At 35.4% G+C, this 19,913-nt stretch overlaps 1 protein-coding gene across 1 annotated transcript in view; it reads right to left on the bottom strand.

Moving 5' to 3' along the window:
- ARL15 (ADP ribosylation factor like GTPase 15) overlaps positions 1-19,913 on the bottom strand; it is a 446,241-nt gene that overhangs the window by 244,120 nt on the left and 182,208 nt on the right. The gene's annotated exons all lie outside the window — the stretch shown is intronic.

The following is a 19,913-nucleotide window of genomic DNA, read 5'->3' as shown; positions in this document are numbered from 1 at the left end:
AAAAATTAATTTGCAGCCATGCACAGAAAATTTCAATATGTGGACTAATATACTAAAGGATGAAAAACTTAACAACTTAACTTAGATCTTACTTGCAAGTCATTATTGCTCTAGTAAACAGCATCTATTACATTTCCAAAATACTTCTTTCATAGGCAAGATTTAAAAAAACTGTTCTGAACAGTTCGTACTTGTCATATGCTGTGCTATGCAATACTACCCAGACAAGAAAATGAAAAAGACATGGTCTCTGCCCTCACAGTGCACAGATCTCCAATTCAGAATTATCGCTGCTCATATTCCCCAGAATTCTTTCTTCTCACTTTTCACATCCTCCTTTGGAACATCTTTACTTACACTGCCTCAGCTACCTCTAATAGCATAAAAACCATCAATTCAAATGCTCTCATCTAATTTTCTCCTAAACATCGGTACCCTTATTTCTTATAGTCTATCATATATTCCCTTCTATATGTTTCCCAGGCATTTTAAACTCAACTTGTCCCCAAACCAATTCATTCCTACCATGCATTCTTTTCTAAACCAGCCTCTTTGATTCCCTGTCTGGGGACTGGCAGTCAACCAAACTAAGAATCTGAAAAGTCATTCTTAACCCCCTATCCCTTATTCCTAAATAATCAGTCATCAACCACCCACATTTACCCCCAAGTGTAACTGTCAAGCTCTTGGAGACTTTGAAATCCACCATGGATTCTTCCTCTGGCTGTTTTTCCAACACTCCAACCATGGCATACCTAGAAAAATCCAATGTACGTTTCAAGTCTAAACCCAAACATCATCTCATTGTGAGGGCTTCTTTTAATTTCATTTTAACAAAATTGCTTTTGCCATCCTTTGTGATCCTAGAGCAACCTATATATCCTTTTAGTGCTGGGATATGTATAACAATCCTTGTGTTTTGAACATTTTCAATTATTTATGACTGCCCTATACCTCTCTGTACTTACATTCTGAGGTCGACTCTTCTAGATATTTTAGTGAGCTTGTATAGGAATAAGTATATAATCTTCACTTGAAGTCAAGTTTGTTGAATTTAAAATAGTCATCTGATTTAGACTGTTCATTCAATCAACTAACAAATATTTACTGAATGACTTCCATGTACCAGACTCAGCATGGAACAATGAACATACAGTGGTAAACTAGCTGGACATGGCCCCTGACTGACTCATGAGCTCACAATCCAACAGGTCACTGAGTTGATAATATCTTTATGACACCATGTTATTTAGGCTTTAACCTACTTCTTAGGAACATGCTATTTCCCATAAGAACATATTTACTCTTCTGTTTCTTAATGTAGTAATAAAAATTGGAAAGTTAAATTTCTTTTCAATGAATTGTAAATAAAATAATTTCATTTCCAGCGTCATTATCACTGCACTAAAAACAAAACAAAATTCCTCCTTGAAGTCTCAAGAAATATGACTGTATAATATTTTAAACATTTATAGGATTCCTCAACCATCCAGAACACAACTGGGAGCCATGGGCCAGCCAACAGAAAAGTCCTCAAATTAACATCTTAAAGCTCACACGCTTAACACTCTAAAAAGTCCCTCAGGCCCACACAGAAATCTTGCCTAGAAAAAAATATGATCACACTTAGCTTCTTGGCTTTCTGCTCACAGCATATTAGAAGTAGTAAATCATTATGCGGGAGATGGAGGAGAATCCACCAGAGACAGGCACATGGACAGTAGCACAGAGAAATAGTTACAAAAGAGAGCAAATCAAGAAATTAAAAAAGAAAAAGAGAAGATGAGATCAACAACTAAAGGAGAGAAAACAAAGGCAAAGAACAAATAAAAAACAGCGGTTCAGATTTAATGCAGCATGGAATAGCCACCCTGCCCTTTGATCATATTGTAGGATTTCTGATGTTCATCAAGTAAATGATGTATTATATTCCTAATACTTTCATTTACAATTACGGAAAATTTTGAGCATATACTCAGTATTCAGAAAAGTATGATAAACATCATCACTCAGCCTTGACAACCATCAATTCTGTCCAATCCAGTTTCATCTAATTCTTCCTATGTTATTTTAAAGCAAATTTCAGATATTACATAATTTCATTTGTAAATATTTTAATACATATCTCTACAAGATATGGATTCTTTTTGAAAACATAACCAAAATACCATCATTACATCTAAAAGATATCAACAAATCTTTTATATCCAGCTGTTCAAATAACATTTTAGTAATAACAATATAGCTCCAGGTATCTCCAAAATGTCCAAGTGAAAGGTTATTGTGAAAGGCAGAGTATACTAGGATTTCTTAGTTTTAAAATAAAATCATAAGGTTTTTAACCCATTATCAGTATTAAAATATCTTAAAATATTACATGAAATATGTTTTTATAGCCTTAATTAATGTCATTGGTTAAATGTCAAGAGAGAGAGAATAAGTGCTCTGAGAAGTACCCTTTGTTAATGCAACAGCTAATGAAGATATAACATTCATTACAGTACTGTGTATTTTAAACTTGTTTCTTTGACCAAGGAAGTCCTTTTTATAGAAAAAATCATCTGTTAAGGTAATTTTGTTTACAGTCTACAATAGCTCTTTCACATTGGAAGAATGATAATTTGATTAATTATTGTTTCAGAGCCATACACTAGTTTCCTGAAAAAACTGGCAGAGAAGGGATATTTACTTCTTGGGAAAACTATAGGTAATCTTGAGAGTTTCATGTCAAAATTAAGCTGCATCAGTACTGAGATATAATTATTCAAAAGGATCACAAAATCAAAAGCAAGCCGGATAAAATGAGTATAATAATACACATACCAAGAAACCGATAATTTATCTTTGGTAAACCACAATCTGGGTAGGAAATTAAGCAACCTGGGATGGGTAGATTGTCATTTCTCCTAACAATTAACAGCTATGGTTTTGAAGGAAAAGTAAATAAATGGGAGTCTTGATACATGAATTGGGAACTGGAAACATATGCATTACATGTAAAAATAATCTACGCATGTAGAGGGGAGGAGGTGGTTAGCTTGGCATAAAGCTCAAAACATTGTTAAACTGAAATCTGAGAGGGAAAATACGCCTTGATAAAATCTTAACTTCTTCCTAACAAGGATGTCCGTCAGAAAAATGACAGATGTACTAAAATATTATAGCTATTGGGATGTCTAGTGAGGCTTGGGACATAGTCTCCCATTTCTTGTCATCCCCTCTATCAGTAAGCAGTTTCTGTTTATCCCAATATACCAAAATAATATAATTTTCCTTGTGTCCGAGGATGTGGAATACCTAGGTGAGAAAGAGTTTATTCTGCCATTCAAGTATCCTGATGGTTTGACCGAATTAAACCTTCCTAACTTTGAAGAGGAACTAAAAAGTCTCTTGATGAAAGTGAAAGAGGAGAGTAAAAAAGTTGGCTTAAAGCTCAACATTCAGAAAACTAAGATCATGGCATCTCGTCCCATCAGCTCATGGGAAATAGATGGGGAGACAGTGGAAACAGTGTCAGACTTTATTTTTTGGGGGCTCCAAAATCACTGCAGATGGTGATTGCAGCCATGAAATTAAAAGATGCTTACTCCTTGGAAGGAAAGTTATGACCAACCTAGATAGCATATTAAAAAGCAGAGATATTACTTTGTCAACAAAGGTCCATCTGGCCAAGGCTATGGTTTTTCCAGTGGTCATGTATGGATGTGAGAGTTGAACTGTGAAGAAAGCTGAGCGCCAAAGAATTGATGCTTCTGAACTGTGGTGTTGGAGAAGACTCTTGAGAGTCCCTTGGACTGCAAGGAGATCCAACTAGTCCATCCTAAAGGAGATCAGTCCTGGGTGTTCATTGGAAGGACTGATGCTGAAACTCCAATACTTTGGCCACTTCATGCGAAGAGTTGACTCATTGGAAAAGACCCTGATGCTGGGAGGGATTGGGGGCAGGAGGAGAAGGGGACAACAGAGGATGAGATGGCTGGATGGCATCACCGACTTGATGGACATGAGTTTGAGTAAACTCCGGGAGTTGGTGATGGACAGGGAGGCCTGGCGTGCTGTGATTCATGGGGTCGCAGAGAGTCGGACATGATTGAGCGACTGAACTGAACTGAACCTTGAATCTTTCTACATCATTTATGAGAGCTTTACAGCGGCCAAAATGTCCAGCTCACATTTTTGCCTTGAACCCATCGTATTTCCCTAATGTGACTATCTCTGCTAATGACTGGTTCGTCTTCTGGGAATCACCTTTCTCCCAATCTTCTTATCTCGGAGTATAATCCATCCTCAAGTCCTGCATTATATGCCAGCTGCACTACAGCCATTCCTTGTACTGCATTTGCACATAATCCTTTTGCCCACCAAAGAATCCCTAGGAGTTTATTATCTGTGATTTTTGGCTGGCTGTGTTTTGGCTGCACAGTGCAGCTTAGAGGATCTTAGTTCCCTGACCAAGGACTGAACCGGGGTCACAGCAGGGAGAGCCCAGAACCCTAACCATTAGGCAACCAGGGGGACTCCCCTATTATCTATAGTTTTAATGTCATGTGTAGCTTTCTGTTTTATCCTATTGGTACTTACACACACAGTTTTTAGTTTTCTAACTAAAATTAAAATTCTTTGATAGCTAAAACTCTTTCAGCAAGTGTACTTCAGCATCCATTTCTGAGTACTTTCTAGGTGCCAAGTACTACACTAGGTGCAGAGAATAGAAAACTAATGTGGCTCCACTCTCACCAGATTTATGTAGCATTGTTCTTAAAGTTGTAGCCAATAAATAAATGGGGCAGAAAATTGATGTCAAAGATGTAACACTGGAAAAGAGACAAAACAGTCATTACTTGCAGATGATTACTGCATACCTACAAACCTTAGAGAATTAACTGGAAAACTTAGAACTAATAATATGACTCCATAAGGTGATTAGAAACAAAATTAAAATGTTTAAAATATCTTTTTACTACAATATTAAAAAACAAAATTAAAAATCCATGCAATAACAATAAAATATGCTTATTTGAGGAAAAAACTCTAAAATGTGTATGAATCACACACACACACACAAACATGCTTGTATCATATTTCTAGAAGGAAGGATGAAATATAATAAACAGTTTAATTCTTTCCAAATTTACTAATGAGTTTAATATATTACCAATCAAAATCTCAAGGGAATTTTTCAATTCCAAAATTCACCAAGAATAACTGACATATAAAAATAGCCATGTTTTAATGGCAAAATGATACAGAAAATTAAAAAGCACATAGAAACAAAACATATTAATCTGAGTTATCAAAAAATGCAAACTAAAATTATGTAGTACCATTTTTCATTTATCAAACTGTCTTAAGAATGTAAATGATGGGAATTCCCTGTTGGTCCAGTGGTTAAGAATTTGCTTGTCAATGCAGGTGACACGTGTTTGATCCCTGGTTCGGGAAGATTCCACATGCCGTGGAGCAACTAAGCCTGTGCACCACAACCACTGAAGCCCATGCGCCTTAGAGCCCATGCTCCACAAGATAAGTCACCAAAATGAGAAGCCCATGAATCCCAGTGAAAAACAGCACCCACTCACCACAAACAGAGAAAGCCTGCAACAAAGACTCAGCACACCCAAAATAAATAAATAAAATTTAAAAAAAAATCTAAATGATGACCTGCAATGGTAGGAAAGATGCAATAACAAAACAGAATGTATTCCTAATAGGAGTGTTTTGATTTTGAATTTTGTTTTTAATATCTAATCTAAAAAGTATTCAGAAACTCATTATAAAGTCAGGATAGATATATGCCAGTTGTTGTTATTCAGTTGCTAAGTCGTGTCTGACTCTTTGTGACCCCATGGACTACAGCACAACAGGCTTCCCTTTCCTTCAGTTATCTCCTGTAGTTTGCTCAAATTCATGTCCATATATGTCAGATCTATAGCAAAATACACAGGACAACACAAGAAATATATGACATGTCTACCAAGAACATAAAAATAGAGTTAAATTATTTTATTACTAATCATTAGAAATTATCAAACCACACTAGAGTCCAAATTATCTACAAATCAGTTAGTATTAACAAATGTACTGAGAAAAATGAGTTAAAAGGACAGAGTGGCAGATGTTGGCAGTACCACACAAGCATTGTTCATCTCCAAATAGTTGTCCAGTCTTGGTAGCAAGTATGTTCCTTTTAGCAGTCATCCTGTCACATCCAGGTGCCATTAAATACATGGCTGCTATCAAGTCCTCATTTCCGATAAATTTCCACCTTATTCACCTTACTGACAATTTCACAGCAAGTATCGGAGAACAATGCATTCAAGTCGAAATTTAATTATGACCATCAAAGAAGAAATGGTTGATATCATCCTAGAGAACGTAAAACCAAAAATGATCAGTTATGCTAGACTTCAGAATTTCAGTCTAATAACTGTAAGAGAAGGTAAGGAGAAAAACCAGTTCATGACCAGTCATCTTCAAGAGGGAGACAGATCTAAAGAAGGATGAAACTACAAGAAGGGTAAAGAAGACTAAGGTTAAAATGAATGTATACTTGCAAAGCTGTTAAGAACAGATAATAAATTAAACAAAACAAAGCAGAGGGCATAAAAAGAATGATGTTCAGTCTGGAAAGAATTGAGAGAAAGGTAAACCTGAAGATAGAAAAGTGTCAAGCATCTTTAAGTTAATTCAAGTCCACAGATCCAGACAGATTATATACCAAGACAGCAGAAAAACTGAGATGTCATGGCAAAACTACTCTAACCTTTGCTATGCAACCATGGAAAATGGGAAAGCTACCAGAAGATCAGGGATAGGCACATACCACCTCAACTTATTAAAATGGGATCACCGTGAACCACCATGGGGTCACTAAGAATAAAGTCTTCCAAAATATTAGTTCCTTTAGTTCCTTTTGGACTGGCTTGTCAGGTTGGTACATTTTGGGAATACCATAGTATGAGATCATTTTGGCAAAATATTTAACCAGTCTCTTGTATCGTTGGCCAGTAAAGAGAAAAGTAAATCAGACGACAGTGGTTAGGCAGCCTGGTAACTGATTTAACAGCCATACCTTAAAATTCATGGGTCTGTGCCAGCATGGAGACTTGGGTCTTCTATGATATGCAACCAACCTTGGTTATCACAGCACTTTACACATAACTCTATTAGAGCAATTACCACACTGCATTATAGTTACATAATTATATGTTTATTATTCCCTATAGCCTGTAAACTCCCTGAAGAAATGACTGCTAGTCATCCCTAGCAGGGAGCATGAGAATGGCACACAGTAGACAATTTGATACATTTTCTAAATCTTAATGAAACAAAAACTTTGAAGGTATCATTTCAAGATTTACAGATGGCACAAAAGCTAAAATAAATTGGTAGTATTTTGGATGACAGAATTTAAAAAGTCAAAAAGCTCTTGACAAGCTGGAACAATGAGCCAGTGCTTATACAGTGAAATTTAATAGAGATTTAAGTAATGTCTGGAACTTGAAATTAAAAAAAAAAAAAAAATCAAATGTGTGTGTTAAAAACAGAAAAGACCTGACTTAAACAGCTAGGTGTCTCAACAGCAAACCCAGTATGAACCAGTGGGTGTGCTGTGGGCAGGTATTGCTGGCTTTGAGAGAAATACAGTGCCTAAAAGGAAAAAGGTGAGAGTGTCACTGGTCAGACAGTATCTAGAATATCACAATTTTGGTCATATGTTTGCAAGTGACCACCCACAAAGCCACACTTGCCCAGAGGAAGGCAAACAAGATGGTTATGGACCTGGAGACCATATAATGTGGGAAACAGCTAAAGACATGAAAGATTTAGCTTGGAAAATGATCTTTCACAGTGTATACGATAGGAAGCTTCATGCTTCTGAATTAATGTCTAGGGAGGATATAGTATTGTTGAGTATGATTCCACAAAGCTGAACTGGGTCCATTTTAGCGAAAGAAGTAGAAAGCTAGATTTTAGTAAATTATAATTATTTGCAATAAATAAAACTCTTCAAGTATGGCATATCAACATACCTTCTGAGACTGACTTTCTCACTGGGAGTACTCATTTTGAGACAGTACAGCCACACCTCAGGGATTTGAAAAGAGCCAATTCCTATCTGGTATAACAAGTTTGACTAAGTAAGCCCTGATTTAACATGTATGGTTTCATGTTCTTTTCTAAGATGAAAGCTGAAAAGCAGAGTACCATAATAAGCCTCAAATGACGTATGAGACAGACTTCTAAAGGAAACTGCATACACAATTTTTCTGACATTGCTCTTGAGAAGGATGACTAGGGACACTGTAGCAAATGTATTCATAACCCACAGTGATGACAGATTATCTGTAAGACACTGTCATGTCTCGTGTGGGTCAGACTCTTTAACACGCCAGTAGGCAGGGGAGACCAGGAGCATCACTCTATTATGTAGATACACTGTAAAAGTATATGAAAACATACATAGGCAATCAAGAGGAATGAATTTCAAAACTCTAACCATACCCTCCCTCTTTTGTACACTGACTCCCAGACTCACTGATTTAGAACAATTTTTCCAGAAAAATTTAAAAACAAATCACTTTAGCTAATCGATTAATGGACAATATATATTTAATAAGCAATTTTCCAAAACATCCTTCAAATACCTTCAATAGTCAGTTACATCAGAGATGTGCATCTACATATTTAAGATTAATTCAATTCCAAGCAGAAGTCTAAAGTAAACTGAAATGTGACTTTACGTCCAGTGTAATGTAAGCAAGTCAATTTTTCAATGCATCTTAACTAAATGTAAAATACCTGTTTTTGTGACAAACAAGTCTGTGCCATTAATCATATGCTTCCAGCTGCAACAATTCACATTCAAATTAAAACCATGAAACAGCATCACAGTGTTAAGATTCACACAAAGTGATCTTTTAACAGATTGTGAAGAAAAAAAACATACATTAAGAGAAAAATCTGGAGAAAAATGTTACACAATAAAAACATCTGAAAGAGCTTAAGCACACAGGCAGATAGAATTCAGGTTTTTGAGCTTCATAGGAATAAATGTTAAACAAAACTCAGAGCCTGCTCTTAAACAATGAATACATCATAAAAAATACTTCTTTTTATAGCCACAGGACTGAGAGTTTTGCTGTTTATATCTATCCCAGCATACAAATCCATAGTACTGCCAGGACTGTCCCCTCTGATTTTACTGGGAAACCAGACAGAAGAGTCTGCCTGGGTTTCTTTTAGTTTAGTTCAGCTTGTGTCCAAAACTGGCCCAAGAATCATCTCTTCAAATCACTACTCTCCTGCCTGCCAGTTATGCAGCTCCAAACATTTCCCTTCCAGCCACAGATATTAAACTGTTTTGTTGTTTTAAAACTTGATTTAGAACTGCATTAGACAACTTTTTTTTTTGCTTCAGGCTCCCCTAGGTCAGCAAGCTGCAACAACGTTCAAGCAGCGTAACAGCATCCATTGAACATTAAAAAACAAGGATGGTGCCAGGAACCAGAATAGTGATATATTCTAGGTTAGCCATGTCAGGCATTTTCCAGTCCCAAAAGCAGGTTTCATATGGTCAACACATGAGCCCCGGATGTACATGGCTGTCCTGTACTTGCCCCCTTGTGTCCTCCTCTGGTGACCTGCCCCACTGAACTCTCTGGACAAGTTTCCCAGGGATGGATGCTACGCAAGAGGGTCACTGATCCTCTGAGAGCCAGTGCTTTCTACCTCGGGTCTTACGCTGTATTACTATAGGGCTTTACACTTCTAGGGCATCATCTCACAAGCCACATATTTTCCCCATTTCTCAGCTGACTTTCCTTTAAAATGGTACCTCAGCCTAGTCTATTTGAGAGGAAATCTGTTAAAAAAAGAGAGAGGAGAAACAGAAAGACCAAACTTCAAAAACCAACAGTACAAATAACAATCTTAATAGACACACTGTCAAAGCAAGGTTAAAAATTTAGCTTCTCCAATTAACAAATCAAGATGAGATTAGGATAGTTATCTAAGTATGAGATATAAAGACATGGGAAGAGCAAGAACTTCATCTCAAAAGTTTCTGTGCTCTCTTACTTACCAGATTTTTCTTATCTTCTACTCATTATTTCTTTGTTCTCTTGTCCTCTTTCAGTAACATTTTATCCCAGATGACAAATGAAGGAGTATGTAAGATTTTAATCTCTTAACAGTCTTTATAGAATTTTCCCAAAGTAATTTCACCTGAAGTTTAAGTTGTATAGGATAGTTGCACATGGTAGATTTCAGGGATATTGAAACCAAGTTAAATGGACTAGCATCCTTTTAAGAAAGAACACTTTAAAAAAAAAAAAAAAACTAAGATGAGGAAAGAAGCAGAACTTTGCACTAACATTTATGGAAGAGAATTTTAGAATCAATTTATGCATCAGAAATGGTCCTGACAGTACTTAGCTAAGTCAAATAACTTAAAATGTATCTGGACTTAAAACGTTAAAAGAAAATTTAGAGAGAAACATTTTACAAAACCAACAATTCTTTCATAATACCAAAAATGATTTTTTAATTGAAGTATAAATGCCTTATAATGCTGTGTTAGTTTCTGCTGTACAATGATGTGATACTACAAATGCTATAATACAACCTGTGTTAGTCATTCAATCATGTTTGATTCTTTGTGTCTCCAAGGGCTGTAGCACACTAGGCTCCTCTGTCCATGAAATTCTCCAGGCAAGAATACTGGAGTGGGTAGCCATTCCCTTCTTCAGGGAATCTTCCCAACCCAGGGATTGAACCCAAGTCTCCCACATTGCAAGCAGATTCTTTACCGTCTGAGCCACCAGGGAAGCCTGCTAACATGTAAATCTTTATTTTTAAACATAGCTTTTCTTAAAGCAGAGTACAACTATATGTTTTAAAACAGCAAGCTCTTAGTAATATTTTAAAGGACAGATGACTTAGATGAATAACATCTTGATTTTTGCAAAAGTACAGTGACAAAGATGACAACTATGGTGAGGTGCATGGTGGTATCAAAATCATATTAACGTACTCAGTATCACTTTAGTAGAGAATTCTTTTCAATAGTATATTGTACACAAATAATCAAGTTATTTAGGTCCTTTCATCTGGGTTGTATTCAATCCTTCCTGCATAAGGCAATGCAAAAAAAATTTCTTTTTATCTACTAAAAAAGTTATCTAACTTTTCAAATAGTCTCATTTAATTAAGTCCTGTCTTGAAGATTAGGGGAGGAGGTTGACCATTAGTCTCTGACCATTAGCTTTGGTAACAAAAAACTTCAAGACTTGTTAAGTTCATACCCTCACTCTCTATTGCAAGGGGAAAAAAACTATTTTTTAATACTTTTAGACTCAAATTGAGTTGATCAGTTTAGAAAAGGGCAGAATTAGCTGGAAAAGAGAGTCCCCAAATAATTATCTCCTCTTTCAGACTAGAATGAAAAACTATTAAGGGAAAGTGACACATAGTTTCTTGATGTCGTTGTTCCCCTTTTCATTTTTTATCCGCTGACCTGAAGAGAAACAAAATTCAGAAACCTGAAGGAGAGAGAAGACAAGCAGTGGGAAGGTTTAGCCAAGCAGAAAGCTCTATGTTATTTTAATTCCGGGGAGTAACAGGACTAGAGAACACTTCAGGGTCCTAAGCAGAGTCAACAAGATTATATCTGAAAAAAAAAATGGCCACTATGAAGGACAACTCTAAAGCTCAAAGCACCAAAACATCAAATCTGCCTAGAAGAGGACTAGGAACAAGCACTTAGCCTTAAAAAGATGAAAGAGACAAAGTTGCTTTTACTAACACACATGAGCTGTTGCAAAGGCTGATAATAATTAAGTATGTAGGACACATAATAATTAAATATGTAGGGATCTGGGACATCATCTAAGTATTTGTTATACCTGAGTATTTTGCCCATTATCCCTTCATTTTAGGTAGAAGCATGGGACTGATGCAGACTCATTCCTCTCAGCACCCTTGCATACATGAGGCCTTTCAAAGATTTGAAGGAATAAAGAAAACTTTGAAGAAATTTTAAAATGTAACTTAATAAAAAAGATTCTTGTTTTCATTATTGCTCTTCTTTTATCCACAATATGATTACTGGGACACCTGTGTCAAAGATCTCCCAGTAGAATTCATCTGATCTTTTTTTTTTTTTAGTCCGCATCCAGATACGTAGCAAGACTTTAAACCTCATGATGAGCAGCACACATAATAAACTCAGAAGGAGAAAACTTGATGGAACCATTAGAAAACCAATCTACGTTTATCAATTTTGGAGGATGGAGAGTAACTGTCATTTCAATTCTTAAATTTCAGTTTCTGCTGCCTATCATCATCACTCTCACCCAGAATCAAGAGGACTACAAATTAAAATCTTTTCTGAACTTCTTATAATGTTTTATGGACACATGGAGAATCTAAAATGAATAAGGAATTTTGTTTTAGGCCTGTTCAGAAATACACTTAAAACCTTTAGATAATTTTCCAGATTCTAAGATTTAAGGTAGAATCATTTTAGATCTAAGTACCTGACCATTTAAACAATTTTTCACCTGCTGGAGAAGAGACAATGGCCCCACAACTTGATAAATATTTGCAAAAACAGACAGCCATAGAAAAAGGATTAAGAGCAAAGACAGCCCACATTTTAAAAACATAAATGCATCTACTATCCACCTTTAGAGCCCTGTGCCCATCTGACAACTAAGTTCCCAAGAAACTGCCTCTGCATTTTTAACTTTTCAGCTAATATTAGATCCACATTCACCAATTGAGATTTATTCTAATTAGTAAGGGGAAAAAGTTATTGATATTGAAATCTACTTAGAGAACTTTAGAAGAAAAAGAAAACCGAGACAAGAAAAGACTGACACACTGCCTCTGAAGTATGGAATGTTCAGCAGCATGGTTAAGTACATCATCAGCCCTGGCTGAATCACCAACTATGGTTTTGAGGTAAAAGGGTTTTATAATTACGCACTTCAAATTTAAAATACACTATCACTTTAAGGAAAAAGAAGGGAGGCCATGGTGGCTCACTGATGGCAAAGTCCAGAGAGAAAAAAGTGTGTTATGTTCTACTATCTTATCATATTATGCATAGATTATTATAGATAAACATACCCACATCAATCTCAACCAGACATTTTGCCAAGACTTGCAAAAATGAAACTGGGAAAATACAAATGAAAATAAAGCCAGAATCGGTCTGGTTAAAAATTTTTAACCAGAAGTGCCACCTGGAGAGCATGAAATCAGTTCAAGAAGATAGTTTGAAATAGTGAAGATTTCTGAACCAAAAAAGGTATTTCACACAGATAAAAAATGTGTTTTTAAAATACCAATTATTCTAACATGGTTTGGAATCAGATGCCTTCCAACACATTTGTTCACCGTAGTGTTACTGTCATTCGTTTTACCCCTTAGCCTCTGACTTTCTCTAAGACCTGCATCTTGCTAACTTCAGAATCACTAACATGAAGATTTTTCATAGATATAACTGCTAAGATTGGGAGGAGTCTATTTTATAACTAAGGTTTTGAGTATCCCTACAGAATGAACCACAACTGGTTTATTCTGAGGAATCTTTCACTCTTTGTATAACAAATATGTCATAGTATTTCCTTGATTAACTGAGGGCTGCTCTGTATAGAAATATCAATCCATCTTCTTTCATTAGCACTGTGATTTTAAAAATCTACACACTAAACAGATGGATTTGATAACATCTTGATCTAACAGTTTAAAACACTTCTATTTTTAATCCTAACAATCCAGCTATATATGGTTATATAGTATTGGATAGTTTCTAAGTCTTTCCCAGTCACATTTATCTTTTTTTTAAAACCAGGGATGTTAACTTAGCCTATTTAAAATAATTCTTTACTGGAAAGCAATCAAAGGAAAGAGTCATAAGTCCTCCATAAAACATACTTCCAATGATTTTTAACCTGAGATGACTGAAAGAATATCTTTTAATTTCTAAAGGTATAAACTATTTTTAATAGTCTTACTGTGGTATCAGTTCAGCTCGGTTGCTGAGTCGTGTCTGTGTCTTTGCAACCCCATGGACTGCAGCACACCAGGCCTCCCTGTCTATTACCAACTTCAAGAGTTTACTCAAACTCATGTCCATTGAGTCGGTGATGCCATCCAACCATCTCATCCTCTGTCGTCCCCTTCTCCTCCCACCTCCGATCTTTCCCAGCATCAGGGTCTTTTCAAATGAGTCAGCTCTTTGCATCAGGTGGCCAAAGTACTAGAGTTTTTTTTGACACACACAAAGTACATATATTTAAAGTATACAATTTGATAAGTTTTGACAAATGTAATCATCTGTGAAACCATCACCACAATCAAGATACTAAACATATCCATCACCCTCCATAATTTTATGAGCCTTTTAATTTTTCCCCTACTCTTGTCCCTGTCCCTAACCCTCAGAAAATCATTGAAATGCTTTTTGTCACTAAATATTGGTTTGCATTTTCTAGAACTTTATACAAATTTATTCCAGTATGGGAATACTACTCTACATACTCAATTTTGTTTGACTTCTCTCACTCCACATAATTATTTCAAGATTTATCCATGTTGTGGCATGTGTCAATGGTTCATTCTTTTTATTGCTAAATACCATTTCATTGTATGGATATACCACATTGTATTTATCTATTCACCAAATGGTCATCATATGTGGGTTGTTTCCAGTTTTGTCCTATTACAAAAAATCCTGCTGTAAAAATTTACGTACAGGATTTTGTATAAACACAAGTTTTCGTTTGTCCTAAGAGTAGAATGGCTTGGGAGATTAGTTTGCATTTACCTTAAGAGACTGCCACACTGTTTTCCGAAGTGGTTGCATTATTGTACATCTGTACTGGCAGTGAATGAGAATCCTAGTTTTTCTACATCTTTATCAATACTTGAAAAAGTTAGGCTTTTTAATTTTAAACATTTTAATATGTGTGTGGTGATTTTAATTTCTATTTCCCTAATGACATAACATTAAGCATCTTTGCATGTGTGTATTTACCTTCTTTTTATTTTCTTTGATAAAGTATATATTTAAATTTGTTGCCCATTTTTAAGAGTTTGTCTCTTTTATTATTAAACTCTCAGTATTCTCTATATATTCTGGATTGAAGTTATTTATCAGATATATAATTTCAAAATAATGTTTACCTAATCTTGGCTTGTATTTTCACTAACAGCGTCTTTAAAAAAGCAGAAGTCTAAGTAATATGAAACCCAACATACCAATTTTCTTTTTATGGATTATGCTTTTGGTTTCTTACCTAAGAAATCTTTGCAGAATCCAAGGAGATAAAGATTTGCTCCTGTGTTTTCTTCTAGAAGTTTTATAGGTTTAGGTCACATATTGAGGTCTAGGATGCATTTTGATTTAAATCTTGTACCCGGTATAAGGTTCACAGGGCTTCCCCGGTGGCTCAGACAGTAAAGAATCTGCCTGCAATGCAGGAGACCTGGATTTGATCCCTGGGTTGGGAAGATTCTCCTGGAGCTATAAATGTCATATGTCATTATTTTTGTCTATTTGCTATAAAATGGATTTAAATCAGAAAACACATTATACATGGTCATGCATGTAAAAATTTTATGTGTATTTCCAAAGAGTATATTTTCTATATGAGAGTAAAAACTATATAATTTTCAATGAGATAAAATTTCTTAATTGTCTATTTAAATGCTTTAGTACATGCACTTAGTACATGTACTTGGTCTTCTGAATAAAGCATGGCTAAATTCTTCTACTAATTACGATCTGTTGACTTTTTCTTATATTTTTCTTAGTTTTAGCTTGGTAGAATTATGCAGTTAAATATATTAAGGTAAATGCTCAGTTAATTTAGTATGTCAATATAAAATATCTCATTTATTCTCATTTATGTTCTTTGCTTTGAATTTCATTTCATCTGATACTAAGATTTCTCCTAGTACTTTCTTTTCACTGGCCTATTTTTAGGGTATCTTTTCTATCCTTTTATTTTTACCTTACTGCATCTTTTTGTTATAGAAGTATCTCTCATCATCAGATATAGCTGAATATTTTATAATCAGTGTTTTACATCACCCACATTATAAAAGAAGAATTGAACCTATTTAATAGTTATTGCAAATACTAATGTATATATAGATGTTTTCTATTTATCATAACCTTTTGTTCATTATTTTGGGTTTCCGCCCCCGCCGCCATTCATGTGTTTTGTTCAATTTATCAAATCTTCTTTGCTTTCTATCCTTGGAGTCAATGTATTTCCTAAACTTAAAAAAAAAAAATCTCATAAAAAAAATCCACACAATATTAAAAAGCAGAAAACCTATTTGAACACAGTAAACTCTAACTCCATTCTATAAGATAACCTACATTAGCTGAATATCTAACCTTTCAGACATACTTTTTTAAAAAGTACTTTTGTATATATCATCCTACTTTTATTGTTATAGTGTTTATTCTTAATTTTAAATCCTGAATTTAAATTTCATCAACTCAATGGATGTGAATTTGAGCAAACTCTGGGAGACAGTGATGGACAGGGAAGCCTGGCGTGCTGCAGTCCATGGGGTCACAGAGTTGGATAAGACTTACTGACTGAAAAACAATATTTAAAAAAAAAAAAAAAACAATATTTAAACTTTGGTTTTTCTTTGGTTTATTATAATCTTACTCTAAACATGTAAAGAATACAGTCTAATGGTTTTTCCTCTTTACCAGATGGCAGATGACTCTGCCATTTCCCATGCTGAAATGAGAAATAATGCTGTTTTTTTGTGTGTGTTTCTGTGATGACAATAGTTTCTCCTTCTTTATGATACATCAAAGTATGGACACTCAGGGCTCACTAAATTGCAGTACTATTCTTCATAGTAGAGGCTTTTTTAAAAAATTATTTCTTTGATTATTTTATTCTCTCCAGCTTCTCTTTACTTTTCTTTTAGAGCTCTTCATAGAGAGATGTTGGAATTTCTGTAGATAAGCCCTTTGTCTCTTAAATTTTCCTTCATATCTACCAGTATTCCTTTTAGAAGGCATTCTGAGGACATTTCCTTGATCAATCCTTAGTTTCACTAATTAATAACTTAGTTACAAACTGACATTTTCATTTCAAATTTTTAAGTCAAATTTTAATCTCCCAAGTTCTATGTTACATTCTTTTTCATGAATACAAAACCTTTCTCCATCTTGCTGAAGATCTTCTGATCATTCCACTGGACATCTTTTTTTCTGACTTTTGATTGGGTGTCTTTCTTTCATGGTGTTGATTTCCCTCATTTGTGGTGTGTCATGATTACATGCTTATTCTTTGCTTGAAAATCTGTTTGCCAGGTCTTCTGTTTACCACTGCCTGTTTCTGGTGATTAACAGGGGACAAATGGCTTGTCTCCCTTGTGTGTGGGCTTTCTAACCCACCTGGCAGTCAGTACATTACTTGGGCACTGCTCAGCCTCACTGAGTCTAGCACCCACACTCAAGGATTTAGTTTGTGGGTAAACACAGCTGCCATCCACTATCTAACACAAAAAGAAAAGAAAAATAAAGGCAGAGCTCCAAATGTAAAGTCCCAATTAACAACTCTGATAAGCTCCCTGATTAATAATCCTGATGAATTCCCCTTCTATTTCACATTTCCATTGTCTGTACCTCAAGCTTTGTCTTGTTCTCCTTTTCTATTGTAGATTTAAGTCTTTGCTATAGATTTAATTTATTATTAGTGTTTGTTTCCTAATATTTTTGTCATTTCATGAGATTTTGGCAAGGGAGGGAGAATAGACACAACAAAAAAAAGCAACCTTTAATTTTCAATCATAAAAGCTCCCATAACTGTATTAAAATAATATGATAAAGTTTTCACAATTATTACCTCTCACAACAATGCCATGAGTATCAGCAAATTTCAAGACTAAAATGATCAAGCATTTTCAATAGAGCCTTTGGACAATACTTTGGACCTCAAAAAATTAAAAGAAACAAATCTGTGACACCTCAAAAGCAAATCTAACCAGTTCTATTTCATTTGGCTCCAGCATATATCAGAGAATCAATCCAGCCTGATAAGTGATGAATAGCTACAAACATATTACCTCTTCAACAACTGTCAAGTTGATGTTCCAATCATAGGAATCTAGTAAAACTATTTAATTTTTCTGAGAACTTTCATAAATGCTATAGCCAACATCTCTCTCTCTCATCAAAATATCCAAAGAAATGGGCTCAGAAGAGAGAGCATGTATGTGTGTATATGGCAGGGAAGAAACTGTATCCTCAGGGCCCAGAATGTAGTTAATATTCATTAACAATTCACTGAAATGAATTCAACAACAACAAAATATTTTGCCTCTGAAGAATCTAACTTTACTCTAGCATCTTGGGGCATAATTTGGCAAATTTCCCTTCAGCTTATAACTACAGATATATTTTATACTACATACAACAAACCCTTAAGATTATTATTGTTCTTTTCAGTTCCTCAAAACTTTATAGTCTAGTATGGTAAATACCAGTATTGAGTACAAGATGCAAGTAGGATCATATAGAAAGGACAAAGAAGACAGAGGAAAAAACAGTCTAGGAACAGATGGGACAAAAGTCAGAGGTGACAGGAGGCTTGGTTTATGCTGGGACAAGACTGAACCAATCCCACTATTACCTCCTTGACTTTCATCTCATCTGTTCCTTTCCCTAGACTGTCTTTCTGTTATGTCTTGTCCATTCTGTACAACCAAATGGCATGTTGTGCTGTTATAATACTTCTCATGCATGTGTCCTACATCGCTCCAGCTGTGTCCCACTCTTTGCAACCCTTTGGACTATAGCCCACCAGGCTTCTCTGTCCATAGGATTCTCCAAGTAAGAATACTGGAGTGGGTTACCGTGCCCTCCTCCAGGGGATCTTCTTGACCCAGGGATTGAAACTATGTCTCTTGTGTTTCCTGCATTGGCAGGTGGGTTCTTTATTGCTAGTGACACCTGGGAAGCCCAGTACTTCTCATAATAGACTATAATGCTTCCCAAAGTAAAGACCACAGTGACAGCACCTTTGTTAAGTTAGTGTTAGTTATTTTATGGACATTTGGTCTGCCTCACACTACTTTTTTCATACAAAAAGAAAACTTTGAGATTTATTAAAATATAAATAATAATAATTGACAAAGTCAGGGATAAAGGAAAGTAGAGGAAATAATCCAGTTAGAGACTGGCTCTATGGTTCTCAGAGACTGAGGCAAAGTAAATTCTGTAAGTTTTTATATAAAAAATAAACTAATTATGTTATACCAAAAACAGAACATTTATAAGTATCTCCGGCTGCTAGAAAAGAAAGTGGTGTTGGAAAAGTTAAATGCCTTGCCCAATGTCCCCTGGCTTCTTTCGTTAGAGGAAAATACTGGTCTCTTGACTTCAGTGTTGTTGCTGCAATATCACACTGAAACCAAATACACAGTGAAAATTAGTTGCTATTATGGCAATCCCTGGGAGAAACACAGATACCTATTCCCCAGTGAGGGATAAGAAATTAAGCTAAGAACCCAACACAAATGTTCTGTGAGGAAGCTGGGTAGAGTGAGAAGATATGAAATGACCTGATCACCCTTAAAGAGGAAACAGTGGTGAGGCAGCAACCTCAGAGGCACATATAAGATCCCTACTGCCAGAGGGAGTGAGAGGTTTAAAAGGCTGGGAAAACAGTTTCTAGAACATTCTATATATACACAGAGTCTTAGAAGAAGCAAAGTGTTAAGTACTATACTAAACTATGACTGAGAAGGCAGATTTTAAAAAACTTCCTAGGGCACTGGTCCAGAAGAAAACAAAAATTAAGGTCAAGTCTACATCAGCCAGTAACAGACTTCTGGGCCCTTAGATTCATTTATTTGGCTCTCCT

Source organism: Cervus elaphus, chromosome 25 (genome assembly GCF_910594005.1).
Source record: "Cervus elaphus chromosome 25, mCerEla1.1, whole genome shotgun sequence".
Classification (NCBI taxonomy): Eukaryota; Metazoa; Chordata; class Mammalia; order Artiodactyla; family Cervidae; genus Cervus; species Cervus elaphus.
Note: the sequence above shows the minus strand (reverse complement) of the source record. Positions and strands in the feature narration are given on the sequence as shown.